The sequence below is a fragment of the Schistocerca nitens genome, chromosome 6 (genome assembly GCF_023898315.1).
Source record: "Schistocerca nitens isolate TAMUIC-IGC-003100 chromosome 6, iqSchNite1.1, whole genome shotgun sequence".
Classification (NCBI taxonomy): Eukaryota; Metazoa; Arthropoda; class Insecta; order Orthoptera; family Acrididae; genus Schistocerca; species Schistocerca nitens.
Window position 1 is genome coordinate 116,239,203 of NC_064619.1, and position 22,931 is coordinate 116,262,133.

General features: G+C 50.1%; 36 non-coding genes across 36 annotated transcripts; all 36 read right to left on the reverse strand.

Moving 5' to 3' along the window:
• Positions 1–690: 690 nt before the first annotated feature.
• On the reverse strand, positions 691–764 carry Trnan-guu (transfer RNA asparagine (anticodon GUU)). The gene has a single exon. It is a non-coding gene; the product is annotated as a tRNA-Asn (tRNA).
• A 333-nt stretch (positions 765–1,097) lies between these two features.
• Trnat-cgu (transfer RNA threonine (anticodon CGU)) lies at positions 1,098–1,169 on the reverse strand. The gene has a single exon. It is a non-coding gene; the product is annotated as a tRNA-Thr (tRNA).
• A 693-nt stretch (positions 1,170–1,862) lies between these two features.
• Trnan-guu (transfer RNA asparagine (anticodon GUU)) lies at positions 1,863–1,936 on the reverse strand. The gene has a single exon. It is a non-coding gene; the product is annotated as a tRNA-Asn (tRNA).
• Positions 1,937–2,269: 333 nt separating this feature from the next.
• On the reverse strand, positions 2,270–2,341 carry Trnat-cgu (transfer RNA threonine (anticodon CGU)). The gene has a single exon. It is a non-coding gene; the product is annotated as a tRNA-Thr (tRNA).
• A 693-nt stretch (positions 2,342–3,034) lies between these two features.
• Trnan-guu (transfer RNA asparagine (anticodon GUU)) lies at positions 3,035–3,108 on the reverse strand. Its single transcript has one exon. It is a non-coding gene; the product is annotated as a tRNA-Asn (tRNA).
• A 333-nt stretch (positions 3,109–3,441) lies between these two features.
• On the reverse strand, positions 3,442–3,513 carry Trnat-cgu (transfer RNA threonine (anticodon CGU)). Its single transcript has one exon. It is a non-coding gene; the product is annotated as a tRNA-Thr (tRNA).
• Positions 3,514–4,206: 693 nt separating this feature from the next.
• Trnan-guu (transfer RNA asparagine (anticodon GUU)) lies at positions 4,207–4,280 on the reverse strand. Its single transcript has one exon. It is a non-coding gene; the product is annotated as a tRNA-Asn (tRNA).
• Positions 4,281–4,613: 333 nt separating this feature from the next.
• Positions 4,614–4,685, reverse strand: Trnat-cgu (transfer RNA threonine (anticodon CGU)). The gene has a single exon. It is a non-coding gene; the product is annotated as a tRNA-Thr (tRNA).
• Positions 4,686–5,656: 971 nt separating this feature from the next.
• On the reverse strand, positions 5,657–5,730 carry Trnan-guu (transfer RNA asparagine (anticodon GUU)). The gene has a single exon. It is a non-coding gene; the product is annotated as a tRNA-Asn (tRNA).
• A 333-nt stretch (positions 5,731–6,063) lies between these two features.
• Positions 6,064–6,135, reverse strand: Trnat-cgu (transfer RNA threonine (anticodon CGU)). The gene has a single exon. It is a non-coding gene; the product is annotated as a tRNA-Thr (tRNA).
• Positions 6,136–6,828: 693 nt separating this feature from the next.
• Trnan-guu (transfer RNA asparagine (anticodon GUU)) lies at positions 6,829–6,902 on the reverse strand. The gene has a single exon. It is a non-coding gene; the product is annotated as a tRNA-Asn (tRNA).
• Positions 6,903–7,235: 333 nt separating this feature from the next.
• On the reverse strand, positions 7,236–7,307 carry Trnat-cgu (transfer RNA threonine (anticodon CGU)). The gene has a single exon. It is a non-coding gene; the product is annotated as a tRNA-Thr (tRNA).
• Positions 7,308–8,000: 693 nt separating this feature from the next.
• On the reverse strand, positions 8,001–8,074 carry Trnan-guu (transfer RNA asparagine (anticodon GUU)). The gene has a single exon. It is a non-coding gene; the product is annotated as a tRNA-Asn (tRNA).
• A 333-nt stretch (positions 8,075–8,407) lies between these two features.
• On the reverse strand, positions 8,408–8,479 carry Trnat-cgu (transfer RNA threonine (anticodon CGU)). Its single transcript has one exon. It is a non-coding gene; the product is annotated as a tRNA-Thr (tRNA).
• A 689-nt stretch (positions 8,480–9,168) lies between these two features.
• Positions 9,169–9,242, reverse strand: Trnan-guu (transfer RNA asparagine (anticodon GUU)). The gene has a single exon. It is a non-coding gene; the product is annotated as a tRNA-Asn (tRNA).
• A 333-nt stretch (positions 9,243–9,575) lies between these two features.
• Positions 9,576–9,647, reverse strand: Trnat-cgu (transfer RNA threonine (anticodon CGU)). The gene has a single exon. It is a non-coding gene; the product is annotated as a tRNA-Thr (tRNA).
• Positions 9,648–10,618: 971 nt separating this feature from the next.
• Trnan-guu (transfer RNA asparagine (anticodon GUU)) lies at positions 10,619–10,692 on the reverse strand. Its single transcript has one exon. It is a non-coding gene; the product is annotated as a tRNA-Asn (tRNA).
• Positions 10,693–11,025: 333 nt separating this feature from the next.
• Positions 11,026–11,097, reverse strand: Trnat-cgu (transfer RNA threonine (anticodon CGU)). The gene has a single exon. It is a non-coding gene; the product is annotated as a tRNA-Thr (tRNA).
• Positions 11,098–12,068: 971 nt separating this feature from the next.
• On the reverse strand, positions 12,069–12,142 carry Trnan-guu (transfer RNA asparagine (anticodon GUU)). Its single transcript has one exon. It is a non-coding gene; the product is annotated as a tRNA-Asn (tRNA).
• Positions 12,143–12,475: 333 nt separating this feature from the next.
• Positions 12,476–12,547, reverse strand: Trnat-cgu (transfer RNA threonine (anticodon CGU)). The gene has a single exon. It is a non-coding gene; the product is annotated as a tRNA-Thr (tRNA).
• A 689-nt stretch (positions 12,548–13,236) lies between these two features.
• On the reverse strand, positions 13,237–13,310 carry Trnan-guu (transfer RNA asparagine (anticodon GUU)). The gene has a single exon. It is a non-coding gene; the product is annotated as a tRNA-Asn (tRNA).
• Positions 13,311–13,643: 333 nt separating this feature from the next.
• Trnat-cgu (transfer RNA threonine (anticodon CGU)) lies at positions 13,644–13,715 on the reverse strand. Its single transcript has one exon. It is a non-coding gene; the product is annotated as a tRNA-Thr (tRNA).
• A 971-nt stretch (positions 13,716–14,686) lies between these two features.
• On the reverse strand, positions 14,687–14,760 carry Trnan-guu (transfer RNA asparagine (anticodon GUU)). The gene has a single exon. It is a non-coding gene; the product is annotated as a tRNA-Asn (tRNA).
• Positions 14,761–15,093: 333 nt separating this feature from the next.
• Trnat-cgu (transfer RNA threonine (anticodon CGU)) lies at positions 15,094–15,165 on the reverse strand. Its single transcript has one exon. It is a non-coding gene; the product is annotated as a tRNA-Thr (tRNA).
• Positions 15,166–15,854: 689 nt separating this feature from the next.
• Trnan-guu (transfer RNA asparagine (anticodon GUU)) lies at positions 15,855–15,928 on the reverse strand. The gene has a single exon. It is a non-coding gene; the product is annotated as a tRNA-Asn (tRNA).
• A 333-nt stretch (positions 15,929–16,261) lies between these two features.
• Trnat-cgu (transfer RNA threonine (anticodon CGU)) lies at positions 16,262–16,333 on the reverse strand. The gene has a single exon. It is a non-coding gene; the product is annotated as a tRNA-Thr (tRNA).
• A 693-nt stretch (positions 16,334–17,026) lies between these two features.
• Positions 17,027–17,100, reverse strand: Trnan-guu (transfer RNA asparagine (anticodon GUU)). Its single transcript has one exon. It is a non-coding gene; the product is annotated as a tRNA-Asn (tRNA).
• Positions 17,101–17,433: 333 nt separating this feature from the next.
• Trnat-cgu (transfer RNA threonine (anticodon CGU)) lies at positions 17,434–17,505 on the reverse strand. Its single transcript has one exon. It is a non-coding gene; the product is annotated as a tRNA-Thr (tRNA).
• A 693-nt stretch (positions 17,506–18,198) lies between these two features.
• Trnan-guu (transfer RNA asparagine (anticodon GUU)) lies at positions 18,199–18,272 on the reverse strand. The gene has a single exon. It is a non-coding gene; the product is annotated as a tRNA-Asn (tRNA).
• A 333-nt stretch (positions 18,273–18,605) lies between these two features.
• Trnat-cgu (transfer RNA threonine (anticodon CGU)) lies at positions 18,606–18,677 on the reverse strand. Its single transcript has one exon. It is a non-coding gene; the product is annotated as a tRNA-Thr (tRNA).
• A 693-nt stretch (positions 18,678–19,370) lies between these two features.
• Positions 19,371–19,444, reverse strand: Trnan-guu (transfer RNA asparagine (anticodon GUU)). The gene has a single exon. It is a non-coding gene; the product is annotated as a tRNA-Asn (tRNA).
• A 333-nt stretch (positions 19,445–19,777) lies between these two features.
• Positions 19,778–19,849, reverse strand: Trnat-cgu (transfer RNA threonine (anticodon CGU)). The gene has a single exon. It is a non-coding gene; the product is annotated as a tRNA-Thr (tRNA).
• Positions 19,850–20,542: 693 nt separating this feature from the next.
• On the reverse strand, positions 20,543–20,616 carry Trnan-guu (transfer RNA asparagine (anticodon GUU)). The gene has a single exon. It is a non-coding gene; the product is annotated as a tRNA-Asn (tRNA).
• A 333-nt stretch (positions 20,617–20,949) lies between these two features.
• Trnat-cgu (transfer RNA threonine (anticodon CGU)) lies at positions 20,950–21,021 on the reverse strand. Its single transcript has one exon. It is a non-coding gene; the product is annotated as a tRNA-Thr (tRNA).
• A 1,249-nt stretch (positions 21,022–22,270) lies between these two features.
• On the reverse strand, positions 22,271–22,344 carry Trnan-guu (transfer RNA asparagine (anticodon GUU)). The gene has a single exon. It is a non-coding gene; the product is annotated as a tRNA-Asn (tRNA).
• A 333-nt stretch (positions 22,345–22,677) lies between these two features.
• Trnat-cgu (transfer RNA threonine (anticodon CGU)) lies at positions 22,678–22,749 on the reverse strand. Its single transcript has one exon. It is a non-coding gene; the product is annotated as a tRNA-Thr (tRNA).
• Positions 22,750–22,931: the final 182 nt, after the last annotated feature.

Sequence of the window (22,931 nt, forward strand, 5' to 3'; positions counted from 1 at the left end):
AGCTTGGCGTTTGTGAGCTATCCCCGAATTGTCACTTCATCATACTGAATCTTGCAGCCCTCGACCAGATATCGGATTTGGCACACAGCTGCTGCTGGGGGTGTCCACATTGCCGTTTTCCAAATCTCTTGACTGTTTCGCCCTTACGATCGACGACGAGCGTCGGGCCACCAGAAGTTTGCGGTCTGCACAATCCTGACCTAGTGCACAGCTTGTGGGATAGCGTGGCTCGACTGCGAAATGCGCCTTTCGGCTCCTCTCTCTGGCTACAGTATGCTGTTGCCCACAGTGGCACTGGCGTTGCCCATGGGGCTTCATGTAAGGCGAGCGACTGCACGTCTCTCGGCCAACAGCGGCCCACTGCAGACCGACACTTAAGAGACACCAAATACAAATCGACATCGAGAGACAGGCCCTGTCATATGGCAGTCGCGACGTATACGCTGAAATTGAATGTAATGAATACGTCTTTTGTAGTGGGCGTCGCTCTACTGCAGTGTCACACATGACGAATAAATAGGAAAAGAGTAGAACGTCTGTGTAGGGCCATGTTTTTACCTACAGTGTCACTTGGCTGAATGTGTATAAGTCTCTGTGGCATCACTCAAACACAGCCAAATTGTCACGCTAGCTGTGTATCTCTAACAAAGTTGACGTATGTCCTCACCTCGGTGCCGGTTAAAACGATTTCGCCCCCGGGTGGGCTCGAACCACCAACCTTTCGGTTAACAGCCGAACGCGCTAGCCGATTGCGCCACGGAGGCCTTGAATTTAGCTCACTTGTGCTCTGTATATCAACGCAATTGGTATACCTTCTGCAGGAATCTCGCAGAATGGTAGCATCTGCTTGCGCCTCTTCACATGGATAACGTGCATGCACACTGTAGCGAGGCTCGTAAACGAATGACATCGCCAAGCATGACATTATACTACAAAATGCATACAAACCACTGTTGTGCCTATGCATTCAGAAAACCTCTGAGGCCAGTAGAATACTTGTCATAGGTTGTAGAACATCCCTTTCATTCAGTGTACTGCCATGTGTTAGATGCTGGTCGAGATAGCTCCGCTCCTTGCAGGAAGGTTAAAAAAATGAATGCCTTCTGTGAGGTTCGAAATCACGACCCCTGGTTTACGAGACCAGTGCTCTACCACTGAGCTAAAAAGGCGGCAGCTTGGCGTTTGTGAGCTATACCCGAATTGTCACTTCATCATACTGAATCTTGCAGCCCTCGACCAGATATCGGATTTGGCACACAGCTGCTGCTGGGGGTGTCCACATTGCCGTTTTCCAAATCTCTTGACTGTTTCGCCCTTACGATCGACGACGAGCGTCGGGCCACCAGAAGTTTGCGGTCTGCACAATCCTGACCTAGTGCACAGCTTGTGGGATAGCGTGGCTCGACTGCGAAATGCGCCTTTCGGCTCCTCTCTCTGGCTACAGTATGCTGTTGCCCACAGTGGCACTGGCGTTGTCCATGGGGCTTCATGTAAGGCGAGCGACTGCACGTCTCTCGGCCAACAGCGGCCCACTGCAGACCGACACTTAAGAGACACCAAATACAAATCGACATCGAGAGACAGGCCCTGTCATATGGCAGTCGCGACGTATACGCTGAAATTGAATGTAAAGATTACGTCTTTTGTAGTGGGCGTCGCTCTACTGCAGTGTCACACATGACGAATAAATAGGAAAAGAGTAGAACGTCTGTGTAGGGCCATGTTTTTACCTACAGTGTCACTTGGCTGAATGTGTATAAGGCTCTGTGGCATCACTCAAACACAGCCAAATTGTCACGCTAGCTGTGTATCTCTAACAAAGTTGACGTATGTCCTCACCTCGGTGCCGGTTAAAACGATTTCGCCCCCGGGTGGGCTCGAACCACCAACCTTTCGGTTAACAGCCGAACGCGCTAGCCGATTGCGCCACGGAGGCCTTGAATTTGGCTCACTTGTGCTCTGTATATCAACGCAATTGGTATACCTTCTGCAGGAATCTCGCAGAATGGTAGCATCTGCTTGCGCCTCTTCACATGGATAACGTGCATGCACACTGTAGCGAGGCTCGTAAACGAATGACATCGCCAAGCATGACATTATACTACAAAATGCATACAAACCACTGTTGTGCCTATGCATTCAGAAAACCTCTGAGGCCAGTAGAATACTTGTCATAGGTTGTAGAACATCCCTTTCATTCAGTGTACTGCCATGTGTTAGATGCTGGTCGAGATAGCTCCGCTCCTTGCAGGAAGGTTAAAAAAATGAATGCCTTCTGTGAGGTTCGAAATGACGACCCCTGGTTTACGAGACCAGTGCTCTACCACTGAGCTAAGAAGGCGGCAGCTTAGTGTTTGTGAGCTATCCCCGAATTGTCACTTCATCATACTGAATCTTGCAGCCCTCGACCAGATATCGGATTTGGCACACAGCTGCTGCTGGGGGTGTCCACATTGCCGTTTTCCAAATCTCTTGACTGTTTCGCCCTTACGATCGACGACGAGCGTCGGGCCACCAGAAGTTTGCGGTCTGCACAATCCTGACCTAGTGCACAGCTTGTGGGATAGCGTGGCTCGACTGCGAAATGCGCCTTTCGGCTCCTCTCTCTGGCTACAGTATGCTGTTGCCCACAGTGGCACTGGCGTTGCCCATGGGGCTTCATGTAAGGCGAGCGACTGCACGTCTCTCGGCCAACAGCGGCCCACTGCAGACCGACACTTAAGAGACACCAAATACAAATCGACATCGAGAGACAGGCCCTGTCATATGGCAGTCGCGACGTATACGCTGAAATTGAATGTAAAGAATACGTCTTTTGTAGTGGGCGTCGCTCTACTGCAGTGTCACACATGACGAATAAATAGGAAAAGAGTAGAACGTCTGTGTAGGGCCATGTTTTTACCTACAGTGTCACTTGGCTGAATGTGTATAAGGCTCTGTGGCATCACTCAAACACAGCCAAATTGTCACGCTAGCTGTGTATCTCTAACAAAGTTGACGTATGTCCTCACCTCGGTGCCGGTTAAAACGATTTCGCCCCCGGGTGGGCTCGAACCACCAACCTTTCGGTTAACAGCCGAACGCGCTAGCCGATTGCGCCACGGAGGCCTTGAATTTGGCTCACTTGTGCTCTGTATATCAACGCAATTGGTATACCTTCTGCAGGAATCTCGCAGAATGGTAGCATCTGCTTGCGCCTCTTCACATGGATAACGTGCATGCACACTGTAGCGAGGCTCGTAAACGAATGACATCGCCAAGCATGACATTATACTACAAAATGCATACAAACCACTGTTGTGCCTATGCATTCAGAAAACCTCTGAGGCCAGTAGAATACTTGTCATAGGTTGTAGAACATCCCTTTCATTCAGTGTACTGCCATGTGTTAGATGCTGGTCGAGATAGCTCCGCTCCTTGCAGGAAGGTTAAAAAAATGAATGCCTTCTGTGAGGTTCGAAATCACGACCCCTGGTTTACGAGACCAGTGCTCTACCACTGAGCTAAAAAGGCGGCAGCTTGGCGTTTGTGAGCTATCCCCGAATTGTCACTTCATCATACTGAATCTTGCAGCCCTCGACCAGATATCGGATTTGGCACACAGCTGCTGCTGGGGGTGTCCACATTGCCGTTTTCCAAATCTCTTGACTGTTTCGCCCTTACGATCGACGACGAGCGTCGGGCCACCAGAAGTTTGCGGTCTGCACAATCCTGACCTAGTGCACAGCTTGTGGGATAGCGTGGCTCGACTGCGAAATGCGCCTTTCGGCTCCTCTCTCTGGCTACAGTATGCTGTTGCCCACAGTGGCACTGGCGTTGCCCATGGGGCTTCATGTAAGGCGAGCGACTGCACGTCTCTCGGCCAACAGCGGCCCACTGCAGACCGACACTTAAGAGACACCAAATACAAATCGACATCGAGAGACAGGCCCTGTCATATGGCAGTCGCGACGTATACGCTGAAATTGAATGTAAAGAATACGTCTTTTGTAGTGGGCGTCGCTCTACTGCAGTGTCACACATGACGAATAAATAGGAAAAGAGTAGAACGTCTGTGTAGGGCCATGTTTTTACCTACAGTGTCACTTGGCTGAATGTGTATAAGGCTCTGTGGCATCACTCAAACACAGCCAAATTGTCACGCTAGCTGTGTATCTCTAACAAAGTTGACGTATGTCCTCACCTCGGTGCCGGTTAAAACGATTTCGCCCCCGGGTGGGCTCGAACCACCAACCTTTCGGTTAACAGCCGAACGCGCTAGCCGATTGCGCCACGGAGGCCTTGAATTTGGCTCACTTGTGCTCTGTATATCAACGCAATTGGTATACCTTCTGCAGGAATCTCGCAGAATGGTAGCATCTGCTTGCGCCTCTTCACATGGATAACGTGCATGCACACTGTAGCGAGGCTCGTAAACGAATGACATCGCCAAGCATGACATTATACTACAAAATGCATACAAACCACTGTTGTGCCTATGCATTCAGAAAACCTCTGAGGCCAGTAGAATACTTGTCATAGGTTGTAGAACATCCCTTTCATTCAGTGTACTGCCATGTGTTAGATGCTGGTCGAGATAGCTCCGCTCCTTGCAGGAAGGTTAAAAAAATGAATGCCTTCTGTGAGGTTCGAACTCACGACCCCTGGTTTACGAGACCAGTGCTCTACCACTGAGCTAAGAAGGCGGCAGCTTAGCGTTTGTGAGCTATCCCCGAATTGTCACTTCATCATACTGAATCTTGCAGCCCTCGACCAGATATCGGATTTGGCACACAGCTGCTGCTGGGGGTGTCCACATTGCCGTTTTCCAAATCTCTTGACTGTTTCGCCCTTACGATCGACGACGAGCGTCGGGCCACCAGAAGTTTGCGGTCTGCACAATCCTGACCTAGTGCACAGCTTGTGGGATAGCGTGGCTCGACTGCGAAATGCGCCTTTCGGCTCCTCTCTCTGGCTACAGTATGCTGTTGCCCACAGTGGCACTGGCGTTGCCCATGGGGCTTCATGTAAGGCGAGCGACTGCACGTCTCTCGGCCAACAGCGAACCACTGCAGACCGACACTTAAGAGACACCAAATACAAATCGACATCGAGAGACAGGCCCTGTCATATGGCAGTCGCGACGTATACGCTGAAATTGAATGTAAAGAATACGTCTTTTGTAGTGGGCGTCGCTCTACTGCAGTGTCACACATGACGAATAAATAGGAAAAGAGTAGAACGTCTGTGTAGGGCCATGTTTTTACCTACAGTGTCACTTGGCTGAATGTGTATAAGGCTCTGTGGCATCACTCAAACTGCACGTCTCTCGGCCAAAAGCGGCCCATTGCAGACCGACACTTAAGAGACACCAAATACAAATCGACATCGAGAGACAGGCCCTGTCATATGGCAGTCGCGACGTGTACGCTGAAATTGAATGTAATGAATACGTCTTTTGTAGTGGGCGTCGCTCTACTGCAGTGTCACACATGACGAATAAATAGGAAAAGAGTAGAACGTCTGTGTAGGGCCATGTTTTTACCTACAGTGTCACTTGGCTGAATGTGTATAAGGCTCTCTGGCATCACTCAAACACAGCCAAATTGTCACGCTAGCTGTGTATCTCTAACAAAGTTGACGTATGTCCTCACCTCGGTGCCGGTTAAAACGATTTCGCCCCCGGGTGGGCTCGAACCACCAACCTTTCGGTTAACAGCCGAACGCGCTAGCCGATTGCGCCACGGAGGCCTTGAATTTGGCTCACTTGTGCTCTGTATATCAACGCAATTGGTATACCATCTGCAGGAATCTCGCAGAATGGTAGCATCTGCTTGCGCCTCTTCACATGGATAACGTGCATGCACACTGTAGCGAGGCTCGTAAACGAATGACATCGCCAAGCATGACATTATACTACAAAATGCATACAAACCACTGTTGTGCCTATGCATTCAGAAAACCTCTGAGGCCATTAGAATACTTGTCATAGGTTGTAGAACATCCCTTTCATTCAGTGTACTGCCATGTGTTAGATGCTGGTCGAGATAGCTCCGCTCCTTGCAGGAAGGTTAAAAAAATGAATGCCTTCTGTGAGGTTCGAAATCCCGACCCCTGGTTTACGAGACCAGTGCTCTACCACTGAGCTAAGAAGGCGGCAGCTTGGCGTTTGTGAGCTATCCCCGAATTGTCAGTTCATCATACTGAATCTTGCAGCCCTCGACCAGATATCGGATTTGGCACACAGCTGCTGCTGGGGGTGTCCACATTGCCGTTTTCCAAATCTCTTGACTGTTTCGCCCTTACGATCGACGACGAGCGTCGGGCCACCAGAAGTTTGCGGTCTGCACAATCCTGACCTAGTGCACAGCTTGTGGGATAGCGTGGCTCGACTGCGAAATGCGCCTTTCGGCTCCTCTCTCTGGCTACAGTATGCTGTTGCCCACAGTGGCACTGGCGTTGCCCATGGGGCTTCATGTAAGGCGAGCGACTGCACGTCTCTCGGCCAACAGCGGCCCACTGCAGACCGACACTTAAGAGACACCAAATACAAATCGACATCGAGAGACAGGCCCTGTCATATGGCAGTCGCGACGTATACGCTGAAATTGAATGTAAAGAATACGTCTTTTGTAGTGGGCGTCGCTCTACTGCAGTGTCACACATGACGAATAAATAGGAAAAGAGTAGAACGTCTGTGTAGGGCCATGTTTTTACCTACAGTGTCACTTGGCTGAATGTGTATAAGGCTCTGTGGCATCACTCAAACACAGCCAAATTGTCACGCTAGCTGTGTATCTCTAACAAAGTTGACGTATGTCCTCACCTCGGTGCCGGTTAAAACGATTTCGCCCCCGGGTGGGCTCGAACCACCAACCTTTCGGTTAACAGCCGAACGCGCTAGCCGATTGCGCCACGGAGGCCTTGAATTTGGCTCACTTGTGCTCTGTATATCAACGCAATTGGTATACCTTCTGCAGGAATCTCGCAGAATGGTAGCATCTGCTTGCGCCTCTTCACATGGATAACGTGCATGCACACTGTAGCGAGGCTCGTAAACGAATGACATCGCCAAGCATGACATTATACTACAAAATGCATACAAACCACTGTTGTGCCTATGCATTCAGAAAACCTCTGAGGCCAGTAGAATACTTGTCATAGGTTGTAGAACATCCCTTTCATTCAGTGTACTGCCATGTGTTAGATGCTGGTCGAGATAGCTCCGCTCCTTGCAGGAAGGTTAAAAAAATGAATGCCTTCTGTGAGGTTCGAAATCACGACCCCTGGTTTACGAGACCAGTGCTCTACCACTGAGCTAAGAAGGCGGCAGCTTGGCGTTTGTGAGCTATCCCCGAATTGTCACTTCATCATACTGAATCTTGCAGCCCTCGACCAGATATCGGATTTGGCACACAGCTGCTGCTGGGGGTGTCCACATTGCCGTTTTCCAAATCTCTTGACTGTTTCGCCCTTACGATCGACGACGAGCGTCGGGCCACCAGAAGTTTGCGGTCTGCACAATCCTGACCTAGTGCACAGCTTGTGGGATAGCGTGGCTCGACTGCGAAATGCGCCTTTCGGCTCCTCTCTCTGGCTACAGTATGCTGTTGCCCACAGTGGCACTGGCGTTGCCCATGGGGCTTCATGTAAGGCGAGCGACTGCACGTCTCTCGGCCAACAGCGGCCCACTGCAGACCGACACTTAAGAGACACCAAATACAAATCGACATCGAGAGACGGGCCCTGTCATATGGCAGTCGCGACGTATACGCTGAAATTGAATGTAAACAATACGTCTTTTTTAGTGGGCGTCGCTCTACTGCAGTGTCACACATGACGAATAAATAGGAAAAGAGTAGAACGTCTGTGTAGGGCCATGTTTTTACCTACAGTGTCACTTGGCTGAATGTGTATAAGGCTCTGTGGCATCACTCAAACACAGCCAAATTGTCACGCTAGCTGTGTATCTCTAACAAAGTTGACGTATGTCCTCACCTCGGTGCCGGTTAAAACGATTTCGCCCCCGGGTGGGCTCGAACCACCAACCTTTCGGTTAACAGCCGAACGCGCTAGCCGATTGCGCCACGGAGGCCTTGAATTTGGCTCACTTGTGCTCTGTATATCAACGCAATTGGTATACCTTCTGCAGGAATCTCGCAGAATGGTAGCATCTGCTTGCGCCTCTTCACATGGATAACGTGCATGCACACTGTAGCGAGGCTCGTAAACGAATGACATCGCCAAGCATGACATTATACTACAAAATGCATACAAACCACTGTTGTGCCTATGCATTCAGAAAACCTCTGAGGCCAGTAGAATACTTGTCATAGGTTGTAGAACATCCCTTTTATTCAGTGTACTGCCATGTGTTAGATGCTGGTCGAGATAGCTCCGCTCCTTGCCGGAAGGTTAAAAAAATGAATGCCTTCTGTGAGGTTCGAACTCACGACCCCTGGTTTACGAGACCAGTGCTCTACCACTGAGCTAAGAAGGCGGCAGCTTGGCGTTTGTGAGCTATCCCCGAATTGTCACTTCATCATACTGAATCTTGCAGCCCTCGACCAGATATCGGATTTGGCACACAGCTGCTGCTGGGGGTGTCCACATTGCCGTTTTCCAAATCTCTTGACGGTTTCGCCCTTACGATCGACGACGAGCGTCGGGCCACCAGAAGTTTGCGGTCTGCACAATCCTGACCTAGTGCACAGCTTGTGGGATAGCGTGGCTCGACTGCGAAATGCGCCTTTCGGCTCCTCTCTCTGGCTACAGTATGCTGTTGCCCACAGTGGCACTGGCGTTGCCCATGGGGCTTCATGTAAGGCGACTGCACGTCTCTCGGCCAACAGCGGCCCACTGCAGACCGACACTTAAGAGACACCAAATACAAATCGACATCGAGAGACAGGCCCTGTCATATGGCAGTCGCGACGTATACGCTGAAATTGAATGTGAAGAATATGTCTTTTGTAGTGGGCGTCGCTCTACTGCAGTGTCACACATGACGAATAAATAGGAAAAGAGTACAACGTCTGTGTAGGGCCATGTTTTTACCTACAGTGTCACTTGGCTGAATGTGTATAAAGCTCTGTGGCATCACTCAAACACAGCCAAATTGTCACGCTAGCTGTGTATCTCTAACAAAGTTGACGTATGTCCTCACCTCGGTGCCGGTTAGAACGATTTCGCCCCCGGGTGGGCTCGAACCACCAACCTTTCGGTTAACAGCCGAACGCGCTAGCCGATTGCGCCACGGAGGCCTTGAATTTGGCTCACTTGTGCTCTGTATATCAACGCAATTGGTATACCTTCTGCAGGAATCTCGCAGAATGGTAGCATCTGCTTGCGCCTCTTCACATGGATAACGTGCATGCACACTGTAGCGAGGCTCGTAAACGAATGACATCGCCAAGCATGACATTATACTACAAAATGCATACAAACCACTGTTGTGCCTATGCATTCAGAAAACCTCTGAGGCCAGTAGAATACTTGTCATAGGTTGTAGAACATCCCTTTCATTCAGTGTACTGCCATGTGTTAGATGCTGGTCGAGATAGCTCCGCTCCTTGCAGGAAGGTTAAAAAAATGAATGCCTTCTGTGAGGTTCGAAATGACGACCCCTGGTTTACGAGACCAGTGCTCTACCACTGAGCTAAGAAGGCGGCAGCTTGGCGTTTGTGAGCTATCCCCGAATTGTCACTTCATCATACTGAATCTTGCAGCCCTCGACCAGATATCGGATTTGGCACGCAGCTGCTGCTGGGGGTGTCCACATTGCCGTTTTCCAAATCTCTTGACTGTTTCGCCCTTACGATCGACGACGAGCGTCGGGCCACCAGAAGTTTGCGGTCTGCACAATCCTGACCTAGTGCACAGCTTGTGGGATAGCGTGGCTCGACTGCGAAATGCGCCTTTCGGCTCCTCTCTCTGGCTACAGTATGCTGTTGCCCACAGTGGCACTGGCGTTGCCCATGGGGCTTCATGTAAGGCGAGCGACTGCACGTCTCTCGGCCAACAGCGGCCCACTGCAGACCGACACTTAAGAGACACCAAATACAAATCGACATCGAGAGACAGGCCCTGTCATATGGCAGTCGCGACGTATACGCTGAAATTGAATGTAAAGAATACGTCTTTTGTAGTGGGCGTCGCTCTACTGCAGTGTCACACATGACGAATAAATAGGAAAAGAGTAGAACGTCTGTGTAGGGCCATGTTTTTACCTACAGTGTCACTTGGCTGAATGTGTATAAGGCTCTGTGGCATCACTCAAACTGCACGTCTCTCGGCCAACAGCGGCCCACTGCAGACCGACACTTAAGAGACACCAAATACAAATCGACATCGAGAGACAGGCCCTGTCATATGGCAGTCGCGACGTATACGCTGAAATTGAATGTAATGAATACGTCTTTTGTAGTGGGCGTCGCTCTACTGCAGTGTCACACATGACGAATAAATAGGAAAAGAGTAGAACGTCTGTGTAGGGCCATGTTTTTACCTACAGTGTCACTTGGCTGAATGTGTATAAGGCTCTGTGGCATCACTCAAACACAGCCAAATTGTCACGCTAGCTGTGTATCTCTAACAAAGTTGACGTATGTCCTCACCTCGGTGCCGGTTAAAACGATTCCGCCCCCGGGTGGGCTCGAACCACCAACCTTTCGGTTAACAGCCGAACGCGCTAGCCGATTGCGCCACGGAGGCCTTGAATTTGGCTCACTTGTGCTCTGTATATCAACGCAATTGGTATACCTTCTGCAGGAATCTCGCAGAATGGTAGCATCTGCTTGCGCCTCTTCACATGGATAACGTGCATGCACACTGTAGCGAGGCTCGTAAACGAATGACATCGCCAAGCATGACATTATACTACAAAATGCATACAAACCACTGTTGTGCCTATGCATTCAGAAAACCTCTGAGGCCAGTAGAATACTTGTCATAGGTTGTAGAACATCCCTTTCATTCAGTGTACTGCCATGTGTTAGATGCTGGTCGAGATAGCTCCGCTCCTTGCAGGAAGGTTAAAAAAATGAATGCCTTCTGTGAGGTTCGAACTCACGACCCCTGGTTTACGAGACCAGTGCTCTACCACTGAGCTAAGAAGGCGGCAGCTTGGCGTTTGTGAGCTATCCCCGAATTGTCACTTCATCATACTGAATCTTGCAGCCCTCGACCAGATATCGGATTTGGCACACAGCTGCTGCTGGGGGTGTCCACATTGCCGTTTTCCAAATCTCTTGACTGTTTCGCCCTTACGATCGACGACGAGCGTCGGGCCACCAGAAGTTTGCGGTCTGCACAATCCTGACCTAGTGCACAGCTTGTGGGATAGCGTGGCTCGACTGCGAAATGCGCCTTTCGGCTCCTCTCTCTGGCTACAGTATGCTGTTGCCCACAGTGGCACTGGCGTTGCCCATGGGGCTTCATGTAAGGCGAGCGACTGCACGTCTCTCGGCCAACAGCGGCCCACTGCAGACCGACACTTAAGAGACACCAAATACAAATCGACATCGAGAGACAGGCCCTGTCATATGGCAGTCGCGACGTATACGCTGAAATTGAATGTAAAGAATACGTCTTTTGTAGTGGGCGTCGCTCTACTGCAGTGTCACACATGACGAATAAATAGGAAAAGAGTAGAACGTCTGTGTAGGGCCATGTTTTTACCTACAGTGTCACTTGGCTGAATGTGTATAAAGCTCTGTGGCATCACTCAAACTGCACGACTCTCGGCCAACAGCGGCCCACTGCAGACCGACACTTAAGAGACACCAAATACAAATCGACATCGAGAGACAGGCCCTGTCATATGGCAGTCGCGACGTATACGCTGAAATTGAATGTGAAGAATATGTCTTTTGTAGTGGGCGTCGCTCTACTGCAGTGTCACACATGACGAATAAATAGGAAAAGAGTAGAACGTCTGTGTAGGGCCATGTTTTTACCTACAGTGTCACTTGGCTGAATGTGTATAAGGCTCTGTGGCATCACTCAAACACAGCCAAATTGTCACGCTAGCTGTGTATCTCTAACAAAGTTGACGTATGTCCTCACCTCGGTGCCGGTTAAAACGATTTCGCCCCCGGGTGGGCTCGAACCACCAACCTTTCGGTTAACAGCCGAACGCGCTAGCCGATTGCGCCACGGAGGCCTTGAATTTGGCTCACTTGTGCTCTGTATATCAACGCAATTGGTATACCTTCTGGAGGAATCTCGCAGAATGGTAGCATCTGCTTGCGCCTCTTCACATGGATAACGTGCATGCACACTGTAGCGAGGCTCGTAAACGAATGACATCGCCAAGCATGACATTATACTACAAAATGCATACAAACCACTGTTGTGCCTATGCATTCAGAAAACCTCTGAGGCCAGTAGAATACTTGTCATAGGTTGTAGAACATCCCTTTCATTCAGTGTACTGCCATGTGTTAGATGCTGGTCGAGATAGCTCCGCTCCTTGCAGGAAGGTTAAAAAAATGAATGCCTTCTGTGAGGTTCGAAATCACGACCCCTGGTTTACGAGACCAGTGCTCTACCACTGAGCTAAGAAGGCGGCAGCTTGGCGTTTGTGAGCTATCCCCGAATTGTCACTTCATCATACTGAATCTTGCAGCCCTCGACCAGATATCGGATTTGGCACACAGCTGCTGCTGGGGGTGTCCACATTGCCGTTTTCCAAATCTCTTGACTGTTTCGCCCTTACGATCGACGACGAGCGTCGGGCCACCAGAAGTTTGCGGTCTGCACAATCCTGACCTAGTGCACAGCTTGTGGGATAGCGTGGCTCGACTGCGAAATGCGCCTTTCGGCTCCTCTCTCTGGCTACAGTATGCTGTTGCCCACAGTGGCACTGGCGTTGCCCATGGGGCTTCATGTAAGGCGACTGCACGTCTCTCGGCCAACAGCGGCCCACTGCAGACCGACACTTAAGAGACACCAAATACAAATCGACATCGAGAGACAGGCCCTGTCATATGGCAGTCGCGACGTATACGCTGAAATTGAATGTAAAGAATACGTCTTTTGTAGTGGGCGTCGCTCTACTGCAGTGTCACACATGACGAATAAATAGGAAAAGAGTAGAACGTCTGTGTAGGGCCATGTTTTTACCTACAGTGTCACTTGGCTGAATGTGTATAAGGCTCTGTGGCATCACTCAAACACAGCCAAATTGTCACGCTAGCTGTGTATCTCTAACAAAGTTGACGTATGTCCTCACCTCGGTGCCGGTTAAAACGATTTCGCCCCCGGGTGGGCTCGAACCACCAACCTTTCGGTTAACAGCCGAACGCGCTAGCCGATTGCGCCACGGAGGCCTTGAATTTGGCTCACTTGTGCTCTGTATATCAACGCAATTGGTATACCTTCTGCAGGAATCTCGCAGAATGGTAGCATCTGCTTGCGCCTCTTCACATGGATAACGTGCATGCACACTGTAGCGAGGCTCGTAAACGAATGACATCGCCAAGCATGACATTATACTACAAAATGCATACAAACCACTGTTGTGCCTATGCATTCAGAAAACCTCTGAGGCCAGTAGAATACTTGTCATAGGTTGTAGAACATCCCTTTCATTCAGTGTACTGCCATGTGTTAGATGCTGGTCGAGATAGCTCCGCTCCTTGCAGGAAGGTTAAAAAAATGAATGCCTTCTGTGAGGTTCGAAATCACGACCCCTGGTTTACGAGACCAGTGCTCTACCACTGAGCTAAGAAGGCGGCAGCTTGGCGTTTGTGAGCTATACCCGAATTGTTACTTCATCATACTGAATCTTGCAGCCCTCGACCAGATATCGGATTTGGCACACAGCTGCTGCTGGGGGTGTCCACATTGCCGTTTTCCAAATCTCTTGACTGTTTCGCCCTTACGATCGACGACGAGCGTCGGGCCACCAGAAGTTTGCGGTCTGCACAATCCTGACCTAGTGCACAGCTTGTGGGATAGCGTGGCTCGACTGCGAAATGCGCCTTTCGGCTCCTCTCTCTGGCTACAGTATGCTGTTGCCCACAGTGGCACTGGCGTTGCCCATGGGGCTTCATGTAAGGCGAGCGACTGCACGTCTCTCGGCCAACAGCGGCCCACTGCAGACCGACACTTAAGAGACACCAAATACAAATCGACATCGAGAGACAGGCCCTGTCATATGGCAGTCGCGACGTATACGCTGAAATTGAATGTAAAGAATACGTCTTTTGTAGTGGGCGTCGCTCTACTGCAGTGTCACACATGACGAATAAATAGGAAAAGAGTAGAACGTCTGTGTAGGGCCACGTTTTTACCTACAGTGTCACTTGGCTGAATGTGTATAAGGCTCTGTGGCATCACTCAAACTGCACGTCTCTCGGCCAACAGCGGCCCACTGCAGACCGACACTTAAGAGACACCAAATACAAATCGACATCGAGAGACAGGCCCTGTCATATGGCAGTCGCGACGTATACGCTGAAATTGAATGTAAAGAATACGTCTTTTGTAGTGGGCGTCGCTCTACTGCAGTGTCACACATGACGAATAAATAGGAAAAGAGTAGAACGTCTGTGTAGGGCCATGTTTTTACCTACAGTGTCACTTGGCTGAATGTGTATAAGGCTCTGTGGCATCACTCAAACACAGCCAAATTGTCACGCTAGCTGTGTATCTCTAACAAAGTTGACGTATGTCCTCACCTCGGTGCCGGTTAAAACGATTTCGCCCCCGGGTGGGCTCGAACCACCAACCTTTCGGTTAACAGCCGAACGCGCTAGCCGATTGCGCCACGGAGGCCTTGAATTTGGCTCACTTGTGCTCTGTATATCAACGCAATTGGTATACCTTCTGCAGGAATCTCGCAGAATGGTAGCATCTGCTTGCGCCTCTTCACATGGATAACGTGCATGCACACTGTAGCGAGGCTCGTAAACGAATGACATCGCCAAGCATGACATTATACTACAAAATGCATACAAACCACTGTTGTGCCTATGCATTCAGAAAACCTCTGAGGCCAGTAGAATACTTGTCATAGGTTGTAGAACATCCCTTTCATTCAGTGTACTGCCATGTGTTAGATGCTGGTCGAGATAGCTCCGCTCCTTGCAGGAAGGTTAAAAAAATGAATGCCTTCTGTGAGGTTCGAACTCACGACCCCTGGTTTACGAGACCAGTGCTCTACCACTGAGCTAAGAAGGCGGCAGCTTGGCGTTTGTGAGCTATCCCCGAATTGTCACTTCATCATACTGAATCTTGCAGCCCTCGACCAGATATCGGATTTGGCACACAGCTGCTGCTGGGGGTGTCCACATTGCCGTTTTCCAAATCTCTTGACTGTTTCGCCCTTACGATCGACGACGAGCGTCGGGCCACCAGAAGTTTGCGGTCTGCACAATCCTGACCTAGTGCACAGCTTGTGGGATAGCGTGGCTCGACTGCGAAATGCGCCTTTCGGCTCCTCTCTCTGGCTACAGTATGCTGTTGCCCACAGTGGCACTGGCGTTGCCCATGGGGCTTCATGTAAGGCGACTGCACGTCTCTCGGCCAACAGCGGCCCACTGCAGACCGACACTTAAGAGACACCAAATACAAATCGACATCGAGAGACAGGCCCTGTCATATGGCAGTCGCGACGTATACGCTGAAATTGAATGTAAAGAATACGTCTTTTGTAGTGGGCGTCGCTCTACTGCAGTGTCACACATGACGAATAAATAGGAAAAGAGTAGAACGTCTGTGTAGGGCCATGTTTTTACCTACAGTGTCACTTGGCTGAATGTGTATAAGGCTCTGTGGCATCACTCAAACACAGCCAAATTGTCACGCTAGCTGTGTATCTCTAACAAAGTTGACGTATGTCCTCACCTCGGTGCCGGTTAAAACGATTTCGCCCCCGGGTGGGCTCGAACCACCAACCTTTCGGTTAACAGCCGAACGCGCTAGCCGATTGCGCCACGGAGGCCTTGAATTTGGCTCACTTGTGCTCTGTATATCAACGCAATTGGTATACCTTCTGCAGGAATCTCGCAGAATGGTAGCATCTGCTTGTGCCTCTTCACATGGATAACGTGCATGCACACTGTAGCGAGGCTCGTAAACGAATGACATCGCCAAGCATGACATTATACTACAAACTGCATACAAACCACTGTTGTGCCTATGCATTCAGAAAACCTCTGAGGCCAGTAGAATACTTGTCATAGGTTGTAGAACATCCCTTTCATTCAGTGTACTGCCATGTGTTAGATGCTGGTCGAGATAGCTCCGCTCCTTGCAGGAAGGTTAAAAAAATGAATGCCTTCTGTGAGGTTCGAACTCACGACCCCTGGTTTACGAGACCAGTGCTCTACCACTGAGCTAAGAAGGCGGCAGCTTGGCGTTTGTGAGCTATCCCCGAATTGTCACTTCATCATACTGAATCTTGCAGCCCTCGACCAGATATCGGATTTGGCACACAGCTGCTGCTGGGGGTGTCCACATTGCCGTTTTCCAAATCTCTTGACTGTTTCGCCCTTACGATCGACGACGAGCGTCGGGCCACCAGAAGTTTGCGGTCTGCACAATCCTGACCTAGTGCACAGCTTGTGGGATAGCGTGGCTCGACTGCGAAATGCGCCTTTCGGCTCCTCTCTCTGGCTACAGTATGCTGTTGCCCACAGTGGCACTGGCGTTGCCCATGGGGCTTCATGTAAGGCGAGCGACTGCACGTCTCTCGGCCAACAGCGGCCCACTGCAGACCGACACTTAAGAGACACCAAATACAAATCGACATCGAGAGACAGGCCCTGTCATATGGCAGTCGCGACGTATACGCTGAAATTGAATGTAAAGAATACGTCTTTTGTAGTGGGCGTCGCTCTACTGCAGTGTCACACATGACGAATAAATAGGAAAAGAGTAGAACGTCTGTGTAGGGCCATGTTTTTACCTACAGTGTCACTTGGTTGAATGTGTATAAGGCTCTGTGGCATCACTCAAACACAGCCAAATTGTCACGCTAGCTGTGTATATCTAACAAAGTTGACGTATGTCCTCACCTCGGTGCCGGTTAAAACGATTTCGCCCCCGGGTGGGCTCGAACCACCAACCTTTCGGTTAACAGCCGAACGCGCTAGCCGATTGCGCCACGGAGGCCTTGAATTTGGCTCACTTGTGCTCTGTATATCAACGCAATTGGTATACCTTCTGCAGGAATCTCGCAGAATGGTAGCATCTGCTTGCGCCTCTTCACATGGATAACGTGCATGCACACTGTAGCGAGGCTCGTAAACGAATGACATCGCCAAGCATGACATTATACTACAAAATGCATACAAACCACTGCTGTGCCTATGCATTCAGAAAACCTCTGAGGCCAGTAGAATACTTGTCATAGGTTGTAGAACATCCCTTTCATTCAGTGTACTGCCATGTGTTAGATGCTGGTCGAGATAGCTCCGCTCCTTGCAGGAAGGTTAAAAAAATGAATGCCTTCTGTGAGGTTCGAAATCACGACCCCTGGTTTACGAGACCAGTGCTCTACCACTGAACTAAGAAGGCGGCAGCTTGGCGTTTGTGAGCTATCCCCGAATTGTCACTTCATCATACTGAATCTTGCAGCCCTCGACCAGATATCGGATTTGGCACACAGCTGCTGCTGGGGGTGTCCACATTGCCGTTTTCCAAATCTCTTGACTGTTTCGCCCTTACGATCGACGACGAGCGTCGGGCCACCAGAAGTTTGCGGTCTGCACAATCCTGACCTAGTGCACAGCTTGTGGGATAGCGTGGCTCGACTGCGAAATGCGCCTTTCGGCTCCTCTCTCTGGCTACAGTATGCTGCTGCCCACAGTGGCACTGGCGTTGCCCATGGGGCTTCATGTAAGGCGAGCGACTGCACGTCTCTCGGCCAACAGCGGCCCACTGCAGACCGACACTTAAGAGACACCAAATACAAATCGACATCGAGAGACAGGCCCTGTCATATGGCAGTCGCGACGTATACGCTGAAATTGAATGTAAAGAATACGTCTTTTGTAGTGGGCGTCGCTCTACTGCAGTGTCACACATGACGAATAAATAGGAAAAGAGTAGAACGTCTGTGTAGGGCCATGTTTTTACCTACAGTGTCACTTGGCTGAATGTGTATAAGGCTCTGTGGCATCACTCAAACACAGCCAAATTGTCACGCTAGCTGTGTATCTCTAACAAAGTTGACGTATGTCCTCACCTCGGTGCCGGTTAAAACGATTTCGCCCCCGGGTGGGCTCGAACCACCAACCTTTCGGTTAACAGCCGAACGCGCTAGCCGATTGCGCCACGGAGGCCTTGAATTTGGCTCACTTGTGCTCTGTATATCAACGCAATTGGTATACCTTCTGCAGGAATCTCGCAGAATGGTAGCATCTGCTTGCGCCTCTTCACATGGATAACGTGCATGCACACTGTACCGAGGCTCGTAAACGAATGACATCGCCAAGCATGACATTATTCTACAAACTGCATACAAACCACTGTTGTGCCTATGCATTCAGAAAACCTCTGAGGCCAGTAGAATACTTGTCATAGGTTGTAGAACATCCCTTTCATTCAGTGTACTGCCATGTGTTAGATGCTGGTCGAGATAGCTCCGCTCCTTGCAGGAAGGTTAAAAAAATGAATGCCTTCTGTGAGGTTCGAACTCACGACCCCTGGTTTACGAGACCAGTGCTCTACCACTGAGCTAAGAAGGCGGCAGCTTGGCGTTTGTGAGCTATCCCCGAATTGTCAGTTCATCATACTGAATCTTGCAGCCCTCGACCAGATATCGGATTTGGCACACAGCTGCTGCTGGGGGTGTCCACATTGCCGTTTTCCAAATCTCTTGACTGTTTCGCCCTTACGATCGACGACGAGCGTCGGGCCACCAGAAGTTTGCGGTCTGCACAATCCTGACCTAGTGCACAGCTTGTGGGATAGCGTGGCTCGACTGCGAAATGCGCCTTTCGGCTCCTCTCTCTGGCTACAGTATGCTGTTGCCCACAGTGGCACTGGCGTTGCCCATGGGGCTTCATGTAAGGCGAGCGACTGCACGTCTCTCGGCCAACAGCGGCCCACTGCAGACCGACACTTAAGAGACACCAAATACAAATCGACATCGAGAGACAGGCCCTGTCATATGGCAGTCGCGACGTATACGCTGAAATTGAATGTAAAGAATACGTCTTTTGTAGTGGGCGTCGCTCTACTGCAGTGTCACACATGACGAATAAATAGGAAAAGAGTAGAACGTCTGTGTAGGGCCATGTTTTTACCTACAGTGTCACTTGGCTGAATGTGTATAAGGCTCTGTGGCATCACTCAAACACAGCCAAATTGTCACGCTAGCTGTGTATCTCTAACAAAGTTGACGTATGTCCTCACCTCGGTGCCGGTTAAAACGATTTCGCCCCCGGGTGGGCTCGAACCACCAACCTTTCGGTTAACAGCCGAACGCGCTAGCCGATTGCGCCACGGAGGCCTTGAATTTGGCTCACTTGTGCTCTGTATATCAACGCAATTGGTATACCTTCTGCAGGAATCTCGCAGAATGGTAGCATCTGCTTGCGCCTCTTCACATGGATAACGTGCATGCACACTGTAGCGAGGCTCGTAAACGAATGACATCGCCAAGCATGACATTATACTACAAACTGCATACAAACCACTGTTGTGCCTATGCATTCAGAAAACCTCTGAGGCCAGTAGAATACTTGTCATAGGTTGTAGAACATCCCTTTCATTCAGTGTACTGCCATGTGTTAGATGCTGGTCGAGATAGCTCCGCTCCTTGCAGGAAGGTTAAAAAAATGAATGCCTTCTGTGAGGTTCGAACTCACGACCCCTGGTTTACGAGACCAGTGCTCTACCACTGAGCTAAGAAGGCGGCAGCTTGGCGTTTGTGAGCTATACCCGAATTGTCACTTCATCATACTGAATCTTGCAGCCCTCGACCAGATATCGGATTTGGCACACAGCTGCTGCTGGGGGTGTCCACATTGCCGTTTTCCAAATCTCTTGACTGTTTCGCCCTTACGATCGACGACGAGCGTCGGGCCACCAGAAGTTTGCGGTCTGCACAATCCTGACCTAGTGCACAGCTTGTGGGATAGCGTGGCTCGACTGCGAAATGCGCCTTTCGGCTCCTCTCTCTGGCTACAGTATGCTGTTGCCCACAGTGGCACTGGCGTTGCCCATGGGGCTTCATGTAAGGCGAGCGACTGCACGTCTCTCGGCCAACAGCGGCCCACTGCAGACCGACACTTAAGAGACACCAAATACAAATCGACATCGAGAGACAGGCCCTGTCATATGGCAGTCGCGACGTATACGCTGAAATTGAATGTAAAGATTACGTCTTTTGTAGTGGGCGTCGCTCTACTGCAGTGTCACACATGACGAATAAATAGGAAAAGAGTAGAACGTCTGTGTAGGGCCATGTTTTTACCTACAGTGTCACTTGGCTGAATGTGTATAAGGCTCTGTGGCATCACTCAAACACAGCCAAATTGTCACGCTAGCTGTGTATCTCTAACAAAGTTGACGTATGTCCTCACCTCGGTGCCGGTTAAAACGATTTCGCCCCCGGGTGGGCTCGAACCACCAACCTTTCGGTTAACAGCCGAACGCGCTAGCCGATTGCGCCACGGAGGCCTTGAATTTGGCTCACTTGTGCTCTGTATATCAACGCAATTGGTATACCTTCTGCAGGAATCTCGCAGAATGGTAGCATCTGCTTGCGCCTCTTCACATGGATAACGTGCATGCACACTGTAGCGAGGCTCGTAAACGAATGACATCGTCAAGCATGACATTATACTACAAAATGCATACAAACCACTGTTGTGCCTATGCATTCAGAAAACCTCTGAGGCCAGTAGAATACTTGTCATAGGTTGTAGAACATCCCTTTCATTCAGTGTACTGCCATGTGTTAGATGCTGGTCGAGATAGCTCCGCTCCTTGCAGGAAGGTTAAAAAAATGAATGCCTTCTGTGAGGTTCGAACTCACGACCCCTGGTTTACGAGACCAGTGCTCTACCACTGAGCTAAGAAGGCGGCAGCTTGGCGTTTGTGAGCTATCCCCGAATTGTCACTTCATCATACTGAATCTTGCAGCCCTCGACCAGATATCGGATTTGGCACACAGCTGCTGCTGGGGGTGTCCACATTGCCGTTTTCCAAATCTCTTGACTGTTTCGCCCTTACGATCGACGACGAGCGTCGGGCCACCAGAAGTTTGCGGTCTGCACAATCCTGACCTAGTGCACAGCTTGTGGGATAGCGTGGCTCGACTGCGAAATGCGCCTTTCGGCTCCTCTCTCTGGCTACAGTATGCTGTTGCCCACAGTGGCACTGGCGTTGCCCATGGGGCTTCATGTAAGGCGAGCGACTGCACGTCTCTCGGCCAACAGCGGCCCACTGCAGACCGACACTTAAGAGACACCAAATACAAATCGACATCGAGAGACAGGCCCTGTCATATGGCAGTCGCGACGTATACGCTGAAATTGAATGTAAAGAATACGTCTTTTGTAGTGGGCGTCGCTCTACTGCAGTGTCACACATGACGAATAAATAGGAAAAGAGTAGAACGTCTGTGTAGGGCCATGTTTTTACCTACAGTGTCACTTGGCTGAATGTGTATAAGGCTCTGTGGCATCACTCAAACTGCACGTCTCTCGGCCAACAGCGGCCCACTGCAGACCGACACTTAAGAGACACCAAATACAAATCGACATCGAGAAACAGGCCCTGTCATATGGCAGTCGCGACGTATACGCTGAAATTGAATGTAAAGAATACGTCTTTTGTAGTGGGCGTCGCTCTACTGCAGTGTCACACATGACGAATAAATAGGAAAAGAGTAGAACGTCTGTGTAGGGCCATGTTTTTACCTACAGTGTCACTTGGCTGAATGTGTATAAGGCTCTGTGGCATCACTCAAACTGCACGTCTCTCGGCCAACAGCGGCCCACTGCAGACCGACACTTAAGAGACACCAAATACAAATCGACATCGAGAGACAGGCCCTATCATATGGCAGTCGCGACGTATACGCTGAAATTGAATGTAAAGAATACGTCTTTTGTAGTGGGAGTCGCTCTACTGCAGTGTCACACATGACGAATAAATAGGAAAACAGTAGAACGTCTGTGTATGGCCATGTTTTTACCTACAGTGTCACTTGGCTGAATGTGTATAAGGCTCTGTGGCATCACTCAAACACAGCCAAATTGTCACGCTAGCTGTGTATCTCTAACAAAGTTGACGTATGTCCTCACCTCGGTGCCGGTTAAAACGATTTCGCCCCCGGGTGGGCTCGAACCACCAACCTTTCGGTTAACAGCCGAACGCGCTAGCCGATTGCGCCACGGAGGCCTTGAATTTGGCTCACTTGTGCTCTGTATATCAACGCAATTGGTATACCTTCTGCAGGAATCTCGCAGAATGGTAGCATCTGCTTGCGCCTCTTCACATGGATAACGTGCATGCACACTGTAGCGAGGCTCGTAAACGAATGACATCGCCAAGCATGACATTATACTACAAAATGCATACAAACCACTGTTGTGCCTATGCATTCAGAAAACCTCTGAGGCCAGTAGAATACTTGTCATAGGTTGTAGAACATCCCTTTTATTCAGTGTACTGCCATGTGTTAGATGCTGGTCGAGATAGCTCCGCTCCTTGCAGGAAGGTTAAAAAAATGAATGCCTTCTGTGAGGTTCGAAATCACGACCCCTGGTTTACGAGACCTGTGCTCTACCACTGAGCTAAGAAGGCGGCAGCTTGGCGTTTGTGAGCTATACCCGAATTGCCACTTCATCATACTGAATCTTGCAGCCCTCGACCAGATATCGGATTTGGCACACAGCTGCTGCTGGGGGTGTCCACATTGCCGTTTTCCAAATCTCTTGACTGTTTCGCCCTTACGATCGACGACGAGCGTCGGGCCACCAGAAGTT